This window comes from Sciurus carolinensis, chromosome 1, assembly GCF_902686445.1.
Source record: "Sciurus carolinensis chromosome 1, mSciCar1.2, whole genome shotgun sequence".
Lineage (NCBI taxonomy): Eukaryota > Metazoa > Chordata > Mammalia > Rodentia > Sciuridae > Sciurus > Sciurus carolinensis.
Window position 1 is genome coordinate 63628644 of NC_062213.1, and position 14230 is coordinate 63642873.

The window sequence follows — 14230 nt, forward strand, 5'->3', positions numbered from 1 at the left end:
ATGTATGCAAGGATATATTTTAAAAGAAAGACTTGTCCAGAAAATACTTTTTAGAATTAAATCTGTTCGAATAGATTGTTATCCTATTTGAGTCAATGAATTGATTTTACAGAGATTCTGGGATGAAGAATGAACCCCAGAGTTTTCAGGGTTAAGAATTTAATCTAACAAAATGATAGCTATACAACATTAAATGTTTGTTCACTAATCATTTTTGTGTGTTATAGCACAGAGATGTAAATTTGAGAAATTTAATCCCATGTAAAGATTTTCTAATGATGTCTTTATAAGTACAGAGGTAGGAGGTAGATACGAACCCATTATATAGATGAAGAAACTGAAGTTCAAATGTAAAAACCACAGTGGAAGAGGACAAGAAATGTAGAACCCAGGCTTCTAGTAATATGCAAAGTAGAAATTTATTATTTGATTAAATTTTTAAATGACCAGAAAGAGTAGAGATCATCAAATTCTACCTTTCTTGTTTATAATTATATTAGCACTTATTGAGTACCTACTGTTTTCCAAGGTTTCTATTAGGTGCCTACTCTATATTTTCTAATTTTCAATTTGTAATTTGCAATTTTCTGATGTTGTAAGGAAGTTGTCTTCACAACCACCAAGAAGACAAGGACCTGTGGTCTGGAAAGATTGACTTGCTTTGGTTTTTCAGAGCCAGGATTGAGACCCAACTGTCTAATTCTAGAGTAACTAACTACCTTAACCCAGGCTGCCAACCTATTTCTCAAGGTGAGATCACCACCCATGATAGTCAAAGACTCATGAGATTTTACTACCTCCATTTTGGAGAAGGGAAAATGGAAACTCCAGTCTCATGTAAGATCTCAGGTTAACTTCACTTCGAAACAGAGCTCTTTTCCTGTATTGCTCTAATACCTACCTTAATCTAATCCCTTCTTCAAATTAATTTACTTTGAAAAGGTGTAAATAATCAATGTTCTTCCATTCTCCTTTTGTAGAGACTACTACTTTTTCCTTCTAGTGAAGATAAATTTTTCATGTGGTTAAAGATGAAAGTCTTTTTAAGGTGTCTATGTCCATCTAATTATGAAGTGACCTGCTTTTCCCCATCTCAGTAAGATCTTTTTATGGTTGTCAACTGACATGTGTGTACACACGTGTGTATGTATGAAAGACAACATAATCATGAGGGAAATGAGGTCATCTTAAACCAATATAATGACGTATCCCTATGGTAGTTATTTTTTGATCTGCATTTGCCCACTTTTCACCTATTTTCACATAGTACTTCTAATGCTGGCAAATTTTTAAAATGAGGGTGGGGATTTTTAGACTCTTGAATTGCCTTTTAAGGCAATTTTTATTATTTTCTAGATTAGTATAGAAGGTCAAGTTCCTAGTATTGTATCATTTTCCAATAAAATACTTATGTTCTGAATTCTAGCTGTGTGATTCAAATAAGTTACATCTCAGTGACTCAGTTTCATCTGAAAATGGGAATAATCAATGTAGCTTCTCCAGTGGGTTGTTGTGAAAGTTAAATGAGTTAATTCATATATTTAAAACATCTGAGCTTTCAAAATCTATGTAAAGAACTTGGTAATCAGATAATCAGATTGCAATTTTCACAATAGTAGGATTATGAAGGTATTTTTTACATATAACACACACACACACACACACACACACACACACACACACACACATCAAAGCTTCCAGTGATTTGTTGCTGGTCTGATTTTCCCTTTGGCAATATCTTCATGGTAAATCTAAGTATGGAGAACACAAATTACATACCGTCCCTAGTTGCAATCATTTTGTTTTTGAAATTGTAGAAAGGCTGAACTACACTAGAAGTGACCCATGACAAAGAAGACATTTTGAAATCAACAAAATAAAGAATCTTACTACTAAAAAATGGCAGCAGCAACAATGGGCTAAAAAATTGGGGGAGAGGAGAGGTCAACTTACATATATATATCATCAATTACCTTCTATAGATTGAGGTTATGGTTATTGTCATCCTTCATACAAAAGAAGTCTTGAATCAAATGACTACATAATGTAATGCCTTCCAAAAATTTAAGGTAGATGAAATACAGTATGTTCCTCATAATAGTGGGAAATCATACTTTTAGAAAAACAAACCAAATACATATTTTGGAGCCAAGAATATCAGCAACAAGTTAACCTTATCTATAAAACAAATGTGACTGACAACCATAACATTAAGACAGTTGTCAGATCTAAGCACATACGACTCCAATGTAGGTCCTCAAAGTGGTAACAAAGGGACAATAAGCTTCCAATGTAGACCATATTCAGGTAATTTTTAAAGACATCTGCAATGGAAATGTTGAAATACATTTTTTTCCCAAAGATTTTTTGGCAAGGTTACATTTGTGTATATGAATGAATACTTAGACTATATGTGCTTTTGTCTAAAATGAAAATGTTCCCAGTAAGTTCCATTATTTTAAACTTTTTTTTCTTCCTCTGTAAACCTTGTTCTTATGGCAAGCACCATGAACTTTGTTGATTATCATTTTAAATCCACAATACTTGGATTTTCTCTGCATGAGTTGGCACAAGAACATACTCAGTGAAATCTGCCCATTCTGGAAAGATTGTAGATTAAAAGCAAACTTATAAAGTGAAAGGAAGACAAACATGCTCCTGTATGATAATTAATACAGTACATCACTGAATAAAGCATACAAATCTTGCATGTCCATATGTATATTATGCCTATATTTGTAGTCCTGAATCAACAATGTGACTGTTATCTTTTTCTATGTACATTGCATGTTCTGATTTAAAATTTCAAAATGCTTTCCCATGTCAATGACAATCTTAATAGAGTCCAATTAGTTCCACAAGGCACTTTCTGATGCACAAGCCTCTGGCTTGATTGCGGTGAATGGTGGGTATTTCCTGTGTTTAAACCCACATATGGATTGAGTAAGGCAGTGGCAGAGGGACTACTGTTTTCCTTCACTACATCTTCATTTCTTTTTCACAGGCTAAGCCTTTTTTGTTTTTCCTGGCTCTGTTGTCAAAATACTGACCAAAGTTTTGGCTCATGGTTTGGAACACCAAGCCAAAACAATCCTCTGGAAACTAGTGTGGCAAAATGTATTTTAATCTATACATTCACCATTCAACCATGTGCATAACCACACCCATTGACCCACTCTGTGGTTTAAAAACAACACCCGTTTGCCCCCAGAACAGTTTGATTTATATGACAAGTTTTTTTCAAGCCTGCTCTATCAACATTGAAAAATGTTCCAAGGCTTGGTTTCATCACATTTCTGGTGGAAAAAAAAAAAAAAGTATTAACGATACTAGGATTGTTTTGTTTCTGTTTTTTTTTTTTTTTTTTTAAGGTAAATTTCATGTGCATTCTGTAGATTTTCTTTGAAAAAATATAAGTAAATAGAATCAGAAAGTGGTTAGTACAATTATTAGTGTATTTCCTAGCAGTTTATAAATAAGAAAAGATTAAAATTTTCCATGGAATGAAGCATCATATTTGCCTTTTCTGCTAATTCAGAGTGATCAATTTCTTTAAATTTCAGAATTCACCTTTTCATTTATTTTTTCCTGTCTTTCCAGAAACACTGGATTTATTCTCTGTTAACTCTTTTTCATAATACAAAAGCAACAAAAGTTGATCTCCTAGTAATCTTTAAGTATTACTTGAGAGATAAGATTATCCAGGAATTATCCAGAAGACCTTCACTACCTATGAATCCCGCTCTGAATTTTTCACTCGTTTCCTTTCATCTTCTGAATAGACAAAGTTCTGAACAAATGAATATTCAAATGAATGAAATGCCAATATCCATTTATGTTAACAAAAACAGATTTTGATTTGTATCTAAAAGTACCTGCTCTACTCAGATGTTTGCCTTAAACAAGTCTATACTGGAAAATTTTACTGAATTACATTAAATTTGCCACCTGGACTTTCTCCCAGATGAACGACAAGAACTAAACTAGTCAAGAAAATGTCCTTTGACTTCAAATTAAGTATTAAAACTTTCAGCAAAATGCAATTTATAGTGAGTGCTGCAGAGAATTTTACATGGTTACTCCTCTTCCCTCTACTGAAAAAAAGGAGGGGAGAGGAAACTCCTGACTCCTAGAGACCCATTCATATTCATTTCCTTTCTCTCTCCCCCTCCCTCCCTCCCTTCCTCAGTTTTTTTCTCCATCTCTCCGTTTCTGTCCTTTCTGTCTTGACATATCTCCAGGAAGTCCAAAAGGATTGAGTTTTCAAAGGTTCAAATTTAGATTCTTCTTTATGGAAGTAAAAAGCAATGTTGATTTGGGAATAAGGCATAAGAGAAAGGAGAGATGGAAAAAGAAAGGGACTCTTTTATTGCTGGTGACATACTTTGAGCTATCCTATAACACAATGTTTATTTAAGTTAGTTCTATCTTTAGACTTAATTGTTCTGTTCCCTATCCTCAACTCAATTACCATTTACTAAGCTGTGAATTTCCATAAACCAGACACATTCCCAGTTCCAAGTACATTGGTACGTTTAGATTTCGGGACTGACTACTACCTCAAGGCTTTCACATGCATTTAGGACAACAGTGTGAGATCTTGAATCAAAGGCTGCTTTGGGCGTGGTCAGTGTCGGGTGTCTGTGTTTATCTTCACCAGGGTATGCTCCTCTGTGTGTAAGATCCCTGACTGCCAGCTCGTTTCACCTGGATTCCAGGAGGTTGCACAGTTCTTAATAAAAGCCCCAGTGTGATCTCCTGGCCAAACACAGGCCCTGGGGTGGAGGAGGGAGTGGTGATGATAACGGATCTTTACAATTAATTGAAGGATCTTTGAATTGAAAAAGGGACACATTACCTAGACGTCCATCCAGCAGTCAAGGAAAACACACAATGCATTAGAAGGCCAACTCTGTACCTGGATCCAAATAAGCTAGGATTTTCATAAGTTAAATTGTATCTTACAGTAGTAACCCTAGTAGATGTTTAAAACCATTTATCCATTGGAGAGGAAACAAAAGGGAAAAGCTAAAAATACCTGGAGCATACAAAACAAAACACAACTATTATTTATGGACAAAAGGGCTTTCATTTATGATCTGTGATCTGTTTTAATATTGGTCCTAAAAATATTGGATGCTGAGTTACCAAAAATTTTTATTAGCTATAAGACTAATAAAATAATCCTTGAAAAGCTGAAAAATAAAAATTATTATATTGCACTATTTTTATTAGAATGTGCAGTTTATCACCTATTAATAATACATTCTTACTCCATAGTGCAACAGGAACACATCTGTTTTTAATATTTGCTGTATAGGTTCATTAGGCTACCAGTCTTTCTGATCTGTTTCTGCAGTGGCAGAATAAATATCATAATTGATGCTACTTTTATACCTACATGTTTCCTTTTTGTGCAAGATCAGAGATGTTACTGGATCTGCTAATGTGACCTTGTTTTTCAACTCAGGTGATTAGTGTAGGGAATTAAGTGTGTCCACTCATTATCCATTGGAGATTACAAAGATAGAGCAGACAATCAAAATCATAATTCCAAATGAAAAGAAAGCATGATTCTTTAAAAGTGTTTGGAAGGGTGCACAGCAGGACATATTTTCTTTCTTACTGGCAAGAGATTGTAACTGGATACATTAACATTACTGAGAACATGAAAACATGAAACAAAAGTATTGATTCAAGAATTCACTGAAGAAAAGAATCCAAGTGCACACCGGCTGGTTTTATTTTATTCTTTTAAAGTATGAATTACATCAGTTGTTTATGGCAGGCAGGTACAACTTGGCTGGTCCTTCTCTGCATGCTTTTTTCAACATACATGAAAGAAAGTGTTATTTGTATTGTTAAATTTACATTATCTTCTCTTTAATTGCATCAGTGACTAACTAGATATAGAAATAATGACATTTAAAGGGAAAATTGCAATCATCTCCAGAAGATAGCAGTATAATGGAAGAACCTAATTAATTTAACCTCACAATCTTCCATAATGGCTAGGTTTCATCATGCTCACAGATGGAGCTCAGGGGAATTAACAGTGCTGGTGCATCTTCACAAACTCCACATATTGACTGGTGAAAGGCAGATTTTTATGTTGTTTAAATGCACACATTGGTGATGTCTCCTTGAAGTAGAGTAAGAATTCAAAGTGTATGGCATTAAGGGTGAAAACAATAAAAGTTATGATTGCAAAGTACCTGGGTTTTATATGGCAAGGGCAAGAAAAATATCTCTTTGTTGAAAAGTACAGCATCAAGAATTCAATATTACACATAAATATTCTTTCAAATTTAAATTGCAACAGAAAGAGAAGCAAGGTTTAATTAACCTCAGGAAAAGAGATTTGCAGGTGTCTATAGCTAGTTTTTGAAAATGCCATTCTCAATTCTTCACTTTTCTCTCCCCTAAATGAATTATAATATTTTCTAGAAACTTTGCTAATATAAGAATATGAAGAGATGTAAGATCCTGTACTCAACACAGTTATGAAAATAGGGGGTATCTGAAAAGGATAAACACCTGAGTAGTTTTGTCTGTGATATATCTGCTGCAGTGACTACTTCTATAGACATTATATACTGCCCAAATTCATGATCATGTAGAGATATGGGGTCAAGTTATCAACCACATTTCTTCCAAAGAAACCAATTTCTTTACATTGTCAAAGAAAAGTCTTTGTGTTACTTTACATTCTTTAATTGTGAATGCAAACATGGATTCATGTTTCTCTGATTACAAGGAACAAAAAATGAACATACAATGGTATTCACAGGAACCCCAATCCCAAGATCCTACCAGTAAGTAGATGTTTTATAGAAGGAAAGCAGTTCTTTCAACAGCTTTCTAAGATGACAATCATGAAGTTGAAATTATTTACTCAGGTCCCATAGTACACATAGAAACAGGGAAGGTGGTCACTGGTGAGGGATCACCACAGAAAAGCACTGCTGGTATTATTGCAAATGGTCACACATTGGAACAAAAATCTTCGTATTTCTATAGGCCAAGCCCCATGTTAAGGACAAAATTCATCTGACTTTTCCTGCAAGTGTCCTCGCACTGAGTGTTGTTTATCAGATGTTCTGTGTCATGAATGTTTTTGAAGTGCTGATCCAAAATGTCACAAGTCTCTGCCTCCTGAAAATTGAGGTTCTCTCATGCTGGGAGAGGGTGCCTTTACCTAGAAACTGGCCTACAGTCCAGGTAGCACATGGTTGAGGATTTGCAACCTCCCTAAGTGGTAATGGGCATCCTGTACTGCATCCAGCAATCCCCTTACTGCTTTGGAGAAAGAACCCAGGGGGAATAGGAGACTGAGCTGATCCATCCAAGCTGATCCATCCAAGAAGTCTGCACTTCCCTAGAGTCTAGCTTCATTCCTTCCATAGTTTTCCCAGAGCTATGATGGCCCCAGAAAAATCTCTGAGAGTTAGCTAAGGGCAATGATTGTCTTGGCATATGGCTGGGGGAGGGAGAGATCTTCAAGCTGCGATGACCTGCTCTCAGGCTTATCACCACTTAGATTGTATATTCACAATGGGCGACCAGGATAAGGATGCTAAAGCTTCTCAAGCGACCCTTTAAATACTCCATCTCTGAAACGTTGGTGCACACTTGGCTGAGGTTAAGGTTGGGGGCAGGGGAGACAAAGAGAGACGAGGGAAGGAGGGAGGAAGAAGGAAAAAGGAAGGAAGAGAGGAAAAAAGAAAAACGGCAGGGTGTTCATCAAGGAGGAGATAGGCCAATGGTTTTACTCATTGTAATTTTCTGCCTGTGGCCGTTTTGGAGAATAAGGAAATGATACTGACCACGAGAAAATCTCCAGAACTGCCGAATGAAAACTGCAGTGACGTGCGGACTGAAGACCGCAGATTCTTAGAAATCTGAAAAGAAGGACGAAGGGTTTAGGGTTTAGTTCGCTGGAATATAACAGCAAGAGGGCATTCAGGTTTGGGAGTGCTGCATTCTGGACTTGGAGCGAGTAAGGTTGGGCAAAAACCTCCCCAGTATGTGATTATACTTTGGGTTAAGTTACAGGGTTTGCAATGGTAATATGCCCTGGGTTCTGAATCCGAGGCTACGACTACCTGGGTGGATGTTCATTCCTTGAATACATATTTATGGATGGCTTGCCCTGGACCGGGCATTATTTTAGAAGATAGGCATATAGCATTGACATGTCAGAGTTAAGCGCTAGTAAATTCTGTTTCTTCATCAAAACTGTAGGGTTGCACGACTACAGGACCACTAAGATCCCTTACAACTGTCAAATATGACTGGCGCGAATGGGTGTGCAGTTCGCTGAGGGATGAGCCCCCAACTCTGCGCGGTGGGCGGGGAGAAGGACCCGATAGGCCATTTTATTTGGGCACTTCTGGGCAGGCACGTTGCTTTTGTTTCTCATGATAATCAGGCAAAACAAAACTGTGTGAAAGTGCAGGAATCTAACCCACCACGGCCATGAGGGGCTCCTTTTCCAAAATACTACTGCATACTAAGTGAAACCTCTCTTTGGAAGCATATCCTTAAGTATCTGGCCGATCTTGATTTTAGACCAGGCCTCTGTGGCAAGAGCGTGGACATTAGATCACTTTACAGCCCAGCCCCGGGAGCCCGATGCGTCCTTACCAGGGAACTCGGCATGGACCAGATTCCCTCTCCTGCCTGCTATTCGAGGGAGAACTCTACTCATACCCTCTGGAGTTTGGGGCCACCTTGGTAGCCCGGCTTTCCGTCTGCTCCTCCCGGCGCCGCAGAGCCCACTCTTCTGCTTTAGTTTCCATCAAAACTTTTGTAAGCTCCTGCTATCAGTTCCCGAGTGTTTGCTTCTAGCAGATGCTAAAAGTGGAGTGAAAGGACGAGGGGAGGGGACTGCCCAGGGAATGTGGCCCTGGAGGTCACCGTGTGCGCTCTCCGAGCGTTGGCCAGGGAAGCGTTTCCCGAGCTCTCTGGGGCCCCGGGCGCGGGCAGCCGCACCTCTGCTCTTTCTAGGTGGGTCTCCTCTCGACGCCACAGGTGGCTGGCAGCGCGCGAGTGGGCGCGTGAGAGCCACTTTAGGGCTGCAGCCTCCAGTCCCTTTTCTGCGCGCCAAGAGGGTGAAAAGACAGACTTTCACTCCTATATGTCCTGCTAGTCTAGCCCGGCGTCCTCCCCTTCTAAATCCTCCTAATCCCGCGGCCACAGAGCCTTCATCTGACCTCCCTCGGTGGGTTTAAAGTCTCCCGATCCGTATTGCTCATTCCACCGGCACCCTCCCCCAACTCTTCTATCCTGGAGCTGGGAACCTGGGCCAGAGACTGCAAAACAGCGATGACCTGCCGCAGCCACTGTGGAGCTGGGGTGGGGAGGCGGGGAAGGAAGGGAGGGGCGGGAGGAGACCGAAACCCAGTGGAGGCCTTGGGTTGGGGCAAACCGATCCTCGCGGGGCTAAGCAGAAGCAGCTGCTGGTAATAGGCACCGCCGGGAGGGAGCGGGTTTCCCAGCCAGTATGCTCGCGGTTACTGCCGGCGTGCGGGCTGCGGCACTGTCAGAGTAACCACAGAAGCAGTGACCCGCTGCGGAGGCGGCAACTCCATCTGCAGTCCTCTACTGCAAACCCACCTATTCTATGGTTGGAGGGAAGACTCTCAGTGGGTTTTTCTGATCAGCCATTCTCACCAGACCTGATAAAATGCCCCTTACACCGCTTCTCCCATTCAAACGAGCTCTTCCCTTTTCCCTTTGCAGCCGAGAAATGGTGCTAAATGGACGTTTTTCAAAGTTTAACAAGGAGGTGGGACAGTGGATGTCATTTGAAGTTCCCTCACCTCTTGCCTTCATACCCAGCGTCCAGGCAGCGATGGCCATACACTTCCTATTATTTCCTGAGGTCAAGCAGCAAGGACGGTCTTCATTAGAAGTTTCTCTTTGGTCATCTTTTCTTTAGTGCTTTTGAGAAACAAACTAGGAAAGCAGCCTGCTGAAAGTTTCAGACTCTTAAAATATTGAACAAGTGTAAATGAAAAATTCAGAAACTTGGAAAAATTTTATGGATAGAAATTCATAGCAACTGATTTTTATCTATCATTTTGCATCTCTCCATTAATCTACCTAAATATAAAAACCCTGTGATTTTATGTAGTTTACATAAACCACAGGCACTTGGCATTGGCTCTTGTGCTTTATTCTGATACATTCATGAATTGGCAATTGGCCTTCAAAACCTACTAAATACATAGTTGAATCCTAGAAAAATAAAACCCAGTTCGATTTATTGTATTTGCATCATATGGGGTATTTTTTTAATTGGAAGAAAGTTCTCTAAAGTTCCCCCACCCACCCACCAATTAGAGTTGCAACACTTTGACAGACTCTTTTTCACTACTTCAGTGATATCTAGTAATACAATCTTTGGGCCCCAAAGTATAATCAATCTAGAATTTCTTTCTTTGGATGTTTACATCATGCAGAGTTTTCATTACAATCTTGTTAACATGTTTTGTTTAATACAAGACATGTTAGAAAACAAAACCAAAACTCTTATGTTCTTATGGGGGAATAGTTTTTTCTTAAATCTTTACTTGCTTGAGATATCAGCAGTAGCACTTTGATTTATCTTCTTTCCAATGAAATGTGTGTTTAGTATTATTTACCAAATGATGCAACTACATTGACAGAAGTTTGTCTTTTCATTCTATTTATAAAAATATATTCTTTTAGCAAAAAGAAGGTATATCCTGAATAATAAAAGTTTCCAGAGTAAATCAGTCTTTTATGCCTCACTCCTTAGCGACACAAAATGTATCACAAAAGGATGCCTTTTTAAACTTTCTCTACTATTGAGGACTTGGGATCTCTCTAACGAATGAAATTCGAATGTTCTCGTTTGAGGAAGTTTACACATCTCCGTATCTTGTATTTGAACAAAGGAGCTGTTCATAATCTTTGGGAAAATAACATACTACTTAGAAATAGCCTTGGGAACAGGGTCTTTCTGGGAGGTTTCTCTTGCAAATATCCCCACCTCCCAACCGCTTGTACATTTATGTCGGTAGAGACGTCACTGTTGAGACCATAGTCTTCCCGCTTCCACTTTTATTGGTTAAGCGCAGCTGTGAAGAACCAAAGACAATATATATTGGAAAAGAACAAGGGAGATTCTTGAATTCTCAAGCTGTACCATAATTTCTAGTTTCACTTCTCTCTTCCCCGCCCCCTCCCACCCCCCCATCCAATTTGCAGGACCACGTGTGCGGTTCTGCAAGAAGCAGTCTCTTCTCGAGTTTCTTATACAGTTTTTGGGTTTGGGTTTTCTTTTTTCTTCTCTCTCTCTCTCTCTCTCTCTCTCTCTCTCTCTCTCTCTCTCTCTCTCTCTCTCTTTTTTTTTCCCTCTCAAGTAGTCAGAAAAATAATGCCGAGGGGCGAAAGGGCCTGACATCGAATCGTAGAACCACCCGGCAGAGCGACCGGACGCGCTTGCACACTGCACACTGTACCAGCTCCCCGGAATCTCCCGGGACTTTTCGCAGACTGTCTCAAAATGTGCCAGCGTCCTAGACTTGAGAAAAGAGAGGAGCCTTGCGTAAGAAGTTAGATTTCCGTACAGTGGAGGCGAAATCAACAAAAGAACCCCTCCTACCAGAGGTGAATTTCGTTTAACTATGTGAACCGAGCTAAGTCTTTTCATGGTCTTTGGTCATAGGATTCCTACCACCTCGTTGCAAACCGGTGCGACCCCTGACTCACACTCTCATTCTCTCTTTCTCTCTTTCCCTCCCTTCCCCCTCAAGCTCGATTTTCCCATTAAATGGATCATTCACTTTTGATCCTTGCAGTCACTTTGCAGTATTTCTTCAACAGTAAACCGTCTTTCTGATGCAAACGGTTTGATCAGCTTTTCTAGCTCGCGATTAGTTTTCAACATACACTCATGTGCCCCTGTGCTTGGCCTCACTGGAAATCCACTTTCAGCAGCACAGAGCACAGGTAAACTCAGGCTATGTTTTGCCTCCATCTGTGTCATTTCGTCTGATTGCACATAAGAATTTCCCGTGTTGCCGGAACGCGATCCAAATTATTAAGCTAGTGACTTAAAACTGCTAAGAAATTATAAAAAACTTCAAAGATTAAAAATTGCAGTAAGAGATTACACTGCATTAATCACAGGGATCACGTTTTCTTATTTACATGTGTGTGTGAATATCTCATTTTTTTCCTCCAAACATTTTATTCCAGCGCATCACCAGCGTTTTCTTTAGCTCATTGTGAAGTGATGTTTCTTTTGCATATCTAAATTCTATGATTTGAAGGGAAATCTCTATGTCATTGTTAGATTTGGGCAGATTATTGGGCTAATCATTTACTTCAGGCTTTTCAGAAAATTTAAAAAAAATTTCAAAAATGGTCATTCATTTTCAGCATGCTGTGTGTTCTGAAAAAAATGAATACTAAAATGTATCCTTTGGAGTCCTTCCGTTCAAACTTACCATAAATATATGTTTTAGGACTATGATCCAGATAATATATAGATTTAATATCATGTAAAATACTGGTTTAAGTGATTCCAATAAGGAATTTTCAGTTTTGTTCCTTAAAGGATAGTTTAAGAATAATGTGTTTGTTTGAGAAAATAAATACTCTAGCAAAACAAAATATCTAGTGTTGGGGGGAAATAAACCACATGGAGGCAAACAGTAGAACAAAAGGGGGTGGGGGAAGCAGACAACAAAACAAAAGAAAATAAGTCAGCCCCAATCAATAAATCAGCCCCCTAAATATCTAATATTCCAGGACACTCTAGGTTTTCTTTACCAAAAATAGCTCTTCGGTGCCTCTTCTAACATGTTAAGAAATGAAGGCAATTACAATGCTGGAAACATCATTTTCCTCACTCTAAATATTTTATGCTCATCAAAAAACAAAGGATTGCTTGCTTTCTGCTTTCCACTATTCCTTTGGCACTAACTTTGGCATTTTGGTGGTGCTCGGTTTGGCATACAAGGCAAGGAAGTTTAAAAATTATCTTTACTGCTACCTCTAGTTTTATTCTTCAGGCTTACTGTTGTCCAAAAGAGAGTTGCTTGTTTTGTCTAAATGGGCCTCTGTCCACAATCTATTGTTACAGTATAAACCCTTTATGTCACATCATTTCAATGAATCCAAGCTTTCATATTCCATGCTTTCTGAAATAAATCTATGCCTATTCAGTTTATTTTGTATGATGACAAAACTCACAGAATGAAACAGATTTAAAAAAAATGTTTAATACTAATTTACAATTGTAAACCAAAGTCAACTAAAGTACTATCAGCTCTCTGCCAAAAGCATGATCAGGAAATAACAGATGAGATTGAACCTAGATAAGTACAAGTACTATGTCTGGGGAAATAAAATCTAAATGTCATAAACGTGAAGTCTAACCCCTTACTCTTCATGAATCAACCTTTAAGCATCTCTGAGCTTTTAGTCATTAGGATTTGCTTATGAAGTGCCCAATTCTTTTCTACAGCACACTGGAAGAGCAATATGTTGGATATTTTAAAAAGTTCACCTGCAATTTTATTCTTGAAGGAAGGGGTGCTATTTAAAAAATATATATAATTGTGAGAAAGAATAATATATCTTACGCTTACTTGTCATATTACAATAGAAATTTTTAAATGAACAATCAAACCATTGCCTTTTGGTGGGAAAGAAGGAAACATGTGACTGCCACATTGAGGAATCGTATTCCCCAAAGCACATGTTAGATACCATCTCTTTACAGAGGTAAGGCCAGTACACAAATGACATATCTTAATAAGTAGAATTATCTGGATAAAACTAAATCAAAAGCTCAGAAAATGTCCACCTATAACAGCAGTTGACAATGAAAAGCATATACATTTATATATATGCCAACAGAGAAACTCTATAAAAGAAAAATTAGGCAAATTCGGTTAAATATGCAGAAACACTAAATTTCAATAACTTTGGAAGATTCACCTAAAAGTGAAAGTTCAACAGAACATTTTTTTTAAATTAATCAAGCATAGAGGAGACTATCCCATAGTATTTTTATATGAGATATGGGATATTGGTAAAACATCACTTGAAAATTAACCTCTTTGCTTTGGTAGAAATCTAGCCAAGAGTCTTACTTCTGCATCCCTCACTTGACCTCCTAATTTTAAAAGTGCATAAATACAAAAGTAAATTTCTTCCCTTCATACAAGATCCTTTAACTGTCCACCTG